The sequence below is a fragment of the Rhinopithecus bieti genome, unplaced genomic scaffold (genome assembly GCF_001698545.2).
Source record: "Rhinopithecus bieti isolate Rb0 unplaced genomic scaffold, ASM169854v2 scaffold_56390, whole genome shotgun sequence".
Lineage (NCBI taxonomy): Eukaryota > Metazoa > Chordata > Mammalia > Primates > Cercopithecidae > Rhinopithecus > Rhinopithecus bieti.
Genome location: NW_016821672.1, coordinates 6,111 through 15,524, shown reverse-complemented (window position 1 = coordinate 15,524; position 9,414 = coordinate 6,111). Strand labels below are relative to the sequence as shown.

Sequence of the window (9,414 nt, the reverse complement as noted above, 5' to 3'; positions counted from 1 at the left end):
AAAAAAAAAAAAAAAAAAAAAAAGTAAGGTTTATTTGGCTCATAATTCTGCAGAGTGTACAGGAATCATGGTTTCAGTGTCTGCTGCTGGTGAGAACCTCAGCAACTTCCACTCCTGGGGGGAGAGCAAGGGGAGCTGGTGTTACATGGTGGGAGAGGTGGCAAGAGGCAGGGAAGGAGGTACCAGCCTCTTTTTCTTTCTACTTTTTTTTCTTTTGGAGACAGAGTCTCACTCTGTCACCCAGGCTGCAGTGCAGTGGCGCGATCTTGGCTCATTGCAACCTCTGCCTCCCGGGTTCAAGCGATTCTCCTGCCTCAGCCTCCTGAATAGCTGGGACTGCAGGTGCACGCTGGCAGGCCCAGCTAATGTTTTGTATTTTCATACAGACGGGGTTTTACCGTGTTGCCCAGGCTGGTCTGGAACTCCTGAGCTCAGGTGATCCACCCGCCTCAGCCTCCCAAAGTGCTGGGATCACAGGCATGACCCACCATGCCTGGCCTTCTCCTGATTCAAACACCTCCTGCCAGGTCCCACCTCCAACCCGGAGAACCAAATTTCAACCTGAGATTGACAACAGACCAACAACCAAACTATATCATCCCTTTGTCCTCTACAAGGAACCAGACCTGCTAAAAACTGGGTTTTTAGACCAGAGAGGCCTGGGCTCTCATTTCTCTCACCTCAAGTGCTGTACAATAATAAATCATTTTTTTTTTTTTGAGACGGAGTCTCGCTCTGTCGCCCGGGCTGGAGTGCAGTGGCCGGATCTCAGCTCACTGCAAGCTCCGCCTCCCGGGTTCCCGCCATTCTCCTGCCTCAGCCTCCCGAGTAGCTGGGACTACAGGCGCCCGCCACCGTGCCCAGCTAATTTTTTCTATTTTTAGTAGAGACGGGGTTTCACCATGTTAGCCAGGATGGTCTCGATCCGCCCGATTCGGCCTCCCAAAGTGCTGGGATTACAGGCGTGAGCCACTGCGCCCGACCATGAATTTTTTTTTTTTTTTAAATGAGATGGAGTTTCGCTCTTGTGGCCCGGGCTGGAGTGCAATGGTGCAATCTCAGCTCTCCGGGTCAGTGATTTAAGGAGGAGGCTAGACAGTGCCTCAGTGGTTGGGTTGGAAGGAGATGCACAAGCTTCTTGGAGTCTAAGCATCTTTGCTAAATATCACTTTTTTTGAGAAAGAGAGATGGGATCTTACTTTGTCACCAGGCTGGAGCGCAGTGGTGCAATCACAGGTTACTGTTACCTTGAACTCTACTGATCCTCCCACCTCAGCCTCCCAGATAGCTGGGACTACAGGCACAAGCCACCATGCCCAGCTAACTTTTGCATTTTTTTTGTAGAGATAGGGTCTCGCTCTGTTGCCCAGGTCTTAAACTGCTGTCTCAAGCAATCCTCCTACTTTGGCGTCCCAAAGTGTTAGAAATACAGGCATGAGCCACGGCGCCCAGCCAAAGATCACGTTTTTATTATTTATTATTATTATTATTTGAGATGCAATCTTGCTGTGTCACCCAGGTTGCTGTGCAATGGCGTGATCTCGGCTCACTGGGATGACAGGTGTACGCCACCACGGCTGGGTCAATTTCTGCATTTTTAGTTGAGATGGGGTTTCACCATGTTGGCCAGGCTGGTCTGGAACTCCTGACCTCAGGTCGTCCACCCACCTTGGCCTCCCAAAGTGCTGGGATGACAGGCATGAGCCACCGTGCCTGGACCCAAATATCATGTTTTTAAATAAAAACGTAGACAATGATATAAAGGCTCAGTGTCTCGGAGGCGGAGATGTCCACGCCATTCCCACACCCACCGGGCCTCAGGTAATTTCCTTCACGGTCAACACCTCTCCGCCGTAGCTCTTCCCTTCCTCTGGGGTGAATTCCTCCCAGATGATCTGAGAAAAAGAAGGAGGGTTCAGGCTGACAGATCTTCACAGCTGAGCCTGGGACTCAGAAGGCGGTGTTTATTTTTATTTTCCCCCCTCGAGACAGAGTCTTGCTCTGACGCCCAGGCTGGAGTGCAGTGGTGCGACCTCAGCCTCCTGAGTTCAAGCCATTCTCCTGCCTCAGCCTCCTGAGGATTACAGGCGTGCACCACCACGCCCAGCTAATTTTTGTATTTTTAGTACAGATGGGCTTTCACCATGTTGGTCAGGCTGGTCTCGAACTCCTGACCTTGAGATGATCCACTCGCCTCGGCCTCCCAAAGTGCTGGGATGACAGGCGTGAGCCACTGCACCCGGCCAGCGGTTTTTCCTGGGGTAAAGATCTGAGACAGACCCACCCATGCGGCCTCATAGTTGACAATGAACAGGGTGGCCTTTGGAAGAGCTTGTGAGCGTGAGACCTGGGCAGGGTGCAGCAGGTGCTAAGGCCCTGGGGCCGATGGAGCTCGGAGAAGGGAAGGTTGAAGCCTGAAGCTGTTATCCTGGCACCTCGACGTGGGGGACCCCTGGGGGTCAGTGGAAAGTGGGGGCCGGAGAGGAGGCTGGCGTGCGGGTGGAAGGTAACAGAATGACAGATGGCCGGGTCTAGGACAGGGGTGTGCAAGTGGCAACTGGAAGGGTGTTACCTATATGTCAGGAAAGAGGGCGCTGGGGGCAGCCCTGGGCTGGATGTGGAGCTCCCCATGGGAGGAAGACAGCCCTGAGGTGCAGAGAGGTGGGTGGGAGAGGGGCACCCCTGGGCTCTTGGGATGTGGGTCACACAGGTCCCTCACCCTTAGTCACCCTCCCTGGAGCCTTGCTGTTGAGTCTGTCTCTTTGCCTCTTTTCTCTGTCTCCCTCTCTCTCTCTTTCCTTCCCCTCTCACCATCTTCCACCCCCGTCTTCCTGTGTGTCTACCTCTGTTGGGTTCAGTCTCTCTGTTTCTCTTTCATCTGTGGGTCTCTGTCTCGGATACCCGGCACCAATGACATGTCCCTGTGACTCGGGGACTAGGCTACAGTCCCCAGTAATTGAATCAAACCCTGACTCAGGGGCTGCTATGAAGGTGCTTTGTAGATGTGAAGTTCACAGTCAGCTGATTCCCAGGAAAAAAGATTGGACTAGAGAATGTGGGTGGGCCTTATCTAATAAGTCAAAGGTCTACAGGGAAAGGGTGGGCCTTACCTAATTAATAAGCTGAAGGTCTAAAGGGGGAAGGGTGGGTCTCATCCAATCAGTTGAAGGTCTAAAGGGGAAGGGTGCGTCTCATCTAATCAGTTGAAGGTCTAAACGGGAAGGGTGGGTGTCATCTAATCAGTTGAAGTTCTAAAGGGGGAAGGGTGGGCCTCATCTCAGTCAAAGGTCTAAAGGAGAAGGGTGGGCCTCATCTAATCAGTTGAAGATCTAAAGGGGAAAGGATGGGCCTCATCTAGAAGGCCTAAAGGGGGAAGGGTGGCCCTCATCTAATCAGTCAAAGGTCTAAAGGAGAAGGGTGGGCCTCATCTAATCAGTTGAAGATCTAAAGGAGAAAGGATGGGCCTCATCTAGAAGGCCTAAAGGGGGAAGGGTGGGCCTCATCTAATCAGTCAAAGGTCTAAAGGAGAAGGGTGGGCCTCATCTAATCAGTTGAAGATCTAAAGGGGAAAGGATGGGCCTCATCTAGAAGGCCTAAAGGGGGAAGGGTGGGCCTCATCTAATCAGTCAAAGGTCTAAAGGAGAAGGGTGGGCCTCATCTAATCAGTTGAAGATCTAAAGGGGAAAGGATGGGCCTCATCTAGAAGGCCTAAAGGGGGAAGGGTGGGCCTCATCTAATCAGTCAAAGGTCTAAAGGAGAAGGGTGGGCCTCATCTAATCAGTTGAAGATCTAAAGGGGAAAGGATGGGCCTCATCTAGAAGGCCTAAAGGGGGAAGGGTGGGCCTCATCTAATCAGTCAAAGGTCTAAAGGAGAAGGGTGGGCCTCATCTAATCAGTTGAAGATCTAAAGGGGAAAGGATGGGCCTCATCTAGAAGGCCTAAAGGGGGAAGGGTGGCCCTCATCTAATCAGTCAAAGGTCTAAAGGAGAAGGGTGGGCCTCATCTAATCAGTTGAAGGTCTGAAGGGGAAGGGTGGGCATAGTCTAATCAGTCAAAGATCTAAAGAGACAAGGGTGGGCCTCATCTAATCAAAGGTCTAAAGGGGAAGGGTGAGCCTCATGTAATCAGTTGAAAGTCTAAAGGGGAAGGGTGGGCATAGTCTAATCAGTTGCAGGTCTAAAGGGGAAGGGTGGGTCTCACGTAATCAGTTGAAGGCCTAAAGGAGAAGGGTGGGCCTCATCTAATCAGTCAAAGGTCTAAAGGAAAATGGTGGGTATGGTCTAATCAGTCAAAGGTCTAAAGAGAGAAGGGTGGGCCTCATCTAATCAGTTGAAGGTATATTGGGTGAAGGGTGGGCCACATCCAATCAGTTGAAGGCCTAAAGGGGAAGGGTGGGCCCCATCTAATCAGTCGAAGGTCTAAATGAGCAGGGTGGGCCTCATCTAATTCGTCAAAGGTCTAGAGGATAAAAGCTGGGGTTCCCTGGACAAGAGTTTTATTTCCTTTTTAAAAATGACATCTCCTACTCTGAGAATGCAGGAAGGTTCTGGCCCTGGAATGCAGCATCAGCTCCGGCCTGACTTTCCAGCCTGCCGGCTTTTACCGCAACATAAGACGCAGTCCCTGAGCCAGAGAGAGGCGGGTGGGAGAGGATCGTTCGTGGGGTTTCGGGGTGCACGTCACGCAGTTCCTTGCCCTTGTTCACCCTCTCTGGGCTCTCGCTGAGACCGGGTCCCATTTCTCTGTCTTCTCTGTCTCTCTCGGTCTCTGTGTCTCTTTTCTCTGTCTCTCTCTGTCTCTTTCCTCCCTCTCTCTCTCTTCCACTCCCATCCCTTGGTCTCTCTTTGTGTGTGTCTCTCGCTCTCTCTCCGCTCTTCGAGTCCACCTATATCTCTCTCTCTGTTTCTCTTTTTCTCTTTGTCCCTGTATGTATCTGTCCCTCTCCCCCTCTCTCTTTTTGTGTCTCTGTGTCTCTCTGTCGTTGTCTCTCTCCCCTCTCTGTGCCTCTGTTCCTCTCTGTCTCTCTCCTTTCCCTGCTGGGCTTGGTGGTGTGTTTTTTGTTTGTCTGTCTGTCTGTTTGTTGATATAAAGTTTCGCTCTTGTCGCCCAGGCTGGAGTGCAATGGTGTAATCTCGGCTCACTGCAAGCTCCGCCTCCTGGGTTCAAGTGATTCTCCTGCCTCAGCCTCCAGAGTAGCTGGGATTACAGGCGTGCGCCACCACAGCCAGCTAGTTTTGTAATTTTAGTAGAGATGAGGGTTCTCCATGTTGGTCAGGCTGGTCTTGAACTCCCGACCTCAAGTGATCCACCCACCTCGGCCTCCCAGAGTGCTGGGATGACAAGTGTGAGCCACCGCGCCCGGCCCCTGCCTAGTTCATGTTTGTCTGTCTCTGTTTCTCCATCTCTCTCTGATTGTCTTTTTTTTTTGTTTTGAGACGGAGTCTGGGTCTGTCGCCCAGGCTGGAGTGCAGTGGCCGGATCTCGGCTCACTGCAAGCTCCGCCTCCTGGGTTCCCGCCATTCTCCTGCCTCAGCCTCCCGAGTGGCTGGGACTACAGGCGCCCGCCACCTCACCCGGCTAGTTTTTTGTATTTTAGTAGAGACGGGTTTCACCGTGTTAGCCAGGATGGTCTCGATCTCCTGACCTCGTGATCCGCCCATCTCGGCCTCCCAAAGTGCTGGGATGACAGGCTTGAGCCACCGCGCCCGGCCATTGATTGTCTTTTCTCTTCGTATGTCTCTGTGTTCCTCTCTGTGTCTCTCTCTCTCTCTTGCCCTCCCCTTTTCTCCCTCCCTCTCTCTGTTTCTCTCTCTGTGTGTCTGCCTTTGTTTCTCTGTCAGTCCGTCTACCCGTATTTCCCTCTCTTTTGTGTCTCCTTCTCATTCTCTTCTATGTTTCTCTCTCTCTCCTCCATCTCTCTCCATCTTTCTCTGCCTCTGTCTCTTGTCTCTTTAGTTCTGCCTCGTCTCGCTCTGTCACCGAGCTGGAGTGCGGTGGTGCGATCTTGGCTCACTGCAACCTCCGCCTCCCGGGTTCAGGTCATTCTCCTGCCCCAGCCTCCCGAGTAGCTGGGATTACAGGCGTGCACCACCACGCCCGGCTAAATATTTTGTATTTTAGCAGAGACGCGGTTTCACCACGTTGGCCAGGCTGGTCTCGAACTTCTGACCTCACGTGATCCACCTGCCTCAACCTCCCCAAGTGCTGGGATGACAGGCGTGAGCCACCGCGCCTGGCTCATCTCTACCATCTTCTCTTCCTTGTTTTGACCACCAGCCTGACTCAGTTTCTGCTCATCCTGGAGATCTGATCCTGGAGAAATTTCTCACAGAGAGGACCCTGACTCCAACCCAGGAGAAGACCCTGATCCCGACCTGGGAGAAGGCCCAGGAGCGGGATACAGATTCCAGCCACACCCGTGGCGAAGCTGGTGGAGAAGCAAGAGTCGACACTGAGAGACCGTGTCCCACACTCCCCGTTCCTTGCTCTCCATCGCAGGTCACCGCTCCGCCCGCCCTCTACCTACCTCGTCTTCCACATCATGGTTATCATTCAGTTTGTCTTTGATCTGTGGAACTGGCGGGAACAGTCGCTGTACCCTAAAGAACCGGAGACACAGAGAGAAAGTGTGAACTGAACCCCAGGGCGCCACAGTTCCTTCCATCGACGCCCTGTGCCAAGGGATGCTGCATGCGGGGTATCTGCGCTCAACTACGCAAAACAACTTCACCAAGAATCACCAGATGATGAAAATATTAAGGAACTAGGCCGGGTGTGGTGGCTCACGCCTGTCATCCCAGCACTTTGGGAGGCCGAGGCGGGTGGATCACTTGAGGTCAAGAGTTCAAGACCAGCCTGGCCAACATGGTGAAACCCCGTCTCTACTAAAATACAAAATTAGCTGAGTGTCATGCTGCACACCTGTAATCCCACCTACTCAGGAGGCTGAGGCGGGTGGATCACTTGAGGTCAAGCGTTTGAGACCATCCTGGCCAACATGGTGAAACCCCGTTTCTACTAAAATAGAAAATTAGCCGGGGTGGTGGTGCACACCTGTCATCCCAGCTACTCAGGAGGCTGAGGCAGGAGAATTGCTTGAACCCGGGAGGTGGACGTTGCAGTGAACCGAGATTGTACCACTGCACTCCAGACTGGGCGACAGAGTGAGACTCCATCTCAAGAAGAAAGAAAGAAAGAAAAGAAAGAAAGAAAGCGAGAGAGAGAAAGGAAGGAAGGAAGGAAAGAAGGAACGAAGGAAGGAAGGAAGGAAGGAAAGAAAAGAAAGAGAAAGAAAGAAAAGAAAAGAAGAGAAAGAATCACCAAATGACGAAAATCTTAAGGAACTAGGCCGGGTGTGGTGGCTCACGCCTGTCATCCCAGCACTTTGGGAGGCCGAGGTAGGCAGATCACCTGAGGTCAGGAGTTCGAGACCAGCCTGACCAACATGGAGAAGCCCTATCTCTACTAAAAATACATAAATTAATCGGGCATAGTGCTGGACTCCTGTCATCCCAGCTACTCAGGAGGCTGAGGCAGGAGAATTGCTGGAACCCGGGAGGCGGAGGTTGCAGTGAGCCGAGATCACATCACTGTACTCCAGCCTGGGCGACAGAGCAAGACTCTGTCTCAAAAAAAAAAAAAAAAAAAAAAGGAACTGAGAAAACAGGAGATCCTATGGGAAAAGAACAGGTGGTCAGCTGTGGGCGGCTTCAGGGAGTCTGAGGTCCCTGGTGTTGAAGGGCTGAGCTCCAGGGGAAACGCCTGCCTTAATCCCACCAGCCTTGAGGAGCATGGCTCCTGGCTTGGAGGTGGGTTATTTTGTGTGTGTTTGTTTTGAGACAGAGTCTCGCTCTTGTCGCCCAGGCTGGAGTGCAGTGGTGCGATCTCGGCTCACTGCAACCTCCACCTCCTGGGTTCAAGCGATTCTCCTACTTCAGCCTCCTGAGTAGCTGGGATTATAGGAACATGCCACCATGCCCGGCTAATTTTGTATTTTAGTAGAGACGGGGTCTCACCATGTTGGCCAGGCTGGTCTCGAACTCCCGACCTCAGGTGATCCGCCCACCTCAGCCTCCCAAAGTGCTGGGATGACAGGCGTCAGCCACCACACCCGACCTAGTTCCTTAAGATTTTCATCATTTGGTGATTCTTCGTGTGTATCTCTGTGGTTCCTGAATCCAGTAACAGGCGTCCTAAGAGACAGAAGAGGAGACACAGACACAGAGCAGGAGGCCACGTGGAGACAGAGGCAGAGACTGGAGTGATGCAGCCACAAGCCCAGGGACGCCTGGAGCCCCAGGAGCTGGGAAAGGCAGGAAGGAGCCTCCCTTAGAGGCAAAGCCACAGGAGACAGGAGGATGCCACCTTTCTGGATGGGTCTTGGGATCACCAGACATCTTTGCAGGCTGTGTTTCTCTCTCTCTCTTGCTCTCTCTCTCTCTTTCTTTCTTTCTTTATTTTGAGACGGAGTTTCACTCTTGTCGCCCAGGCTGGAGTGCAATGGCGTGATCTCCGCTCACTGCAACCTCCGCCTCCCGGGTTCCAGCGATTCTCCTGCCTCAGCCTCCCGAGCAGCTGGGATGACAGGCACCTGCCACCACGCCTGGCTAATTTGTGTATTTTCAGTAGAGACGGGGTTTCACCGTGTTGGTCAGGCTGGTCTCGAACTCCCGACCTCAGGTGATCCGCCCGCCTCGGCCTCCCAAAGTGCTGGGATGACAGGTGTGAGCCACCGCGCCCGGCCAAGGCTGTGTTTCTCTCTCTCAGAGACAGAGACATGAGTTTCACACATTACCTTTTAAAGAGGAAGCCAAAGACGAGGCCACAGACAAGGGTTCCCAGGATCAGGAGCACGTAAATGTGCACAGAGCTGGGGTTTCGGTCGTCGGAGCCTAGAGAGACACACACGTGCGCATCCACGGTGAATGGTTGATGGACGTGTGAAACGAAATTAAATTTCTTCAGGACCCCAGACGCATTTAGCTACAGGGAACGGTCAAGCTGCGAACTGGGTCGAGCAAAACCTGCCTCCACCTTTTTTATGGTTCCTAAACAAGATGGCTCTGAGATGAAAGGCCACCCGCCTGCGTCATGTTTTACCCACAGGGTGGGTGAGCTGTTCGAACGTCACCGCCATGGGCCGGGTTTCACCATGTTGGCCAGGCTGGTCTCAAACTCCTGACCTCGTGATCCGCCCACCTCGGCCTCCCAAAGCGCTGGGATGACAGGTGCGAGCCACCGCGCCCGGCCGAGTTTCTGTATTTTAGTAGAGATGGAGTTTCACCATGTTGGCCAGGCTGGTCTCAAACTCTCGACCTCCCGTAATCCGCCCACCTCATTCTCCCAAAGTGCTGGGATGACAGGCGTGAGCCACCCTGCCTGGCCCTTCTCTGGTTATTAAGGGAGCGTAGCTCA

At 52.9% G+C, this 9,414-nt stretch overlaps 1 long non-coding RNA gene across 1 annotated transcript; it reads right to left on the bottom strand.

Moving 5' to 3' along the window:
- Nucleotides 1-1,667: 1,667 nt before the first annotated feature.
- Nucleotides 1,668-8,910, bottom strand: LOC108520940 (uncharacterized). Its single transcript, XR_001883070.1, has 3 exons — nucleotides 8,795-8,910; nucleotides 6,527-6,599; nucleotides 1,668-1,895 (listed from the first exon to the last, which is right to left on the bottom strand). It is a non-coding gene; the product is annotated as an uncharacterized LOC108520940 (long non-coding RNA).
- Between the last annotated feature and the right edge of the window lie 504 nt (nucleotides 8,911-9,414).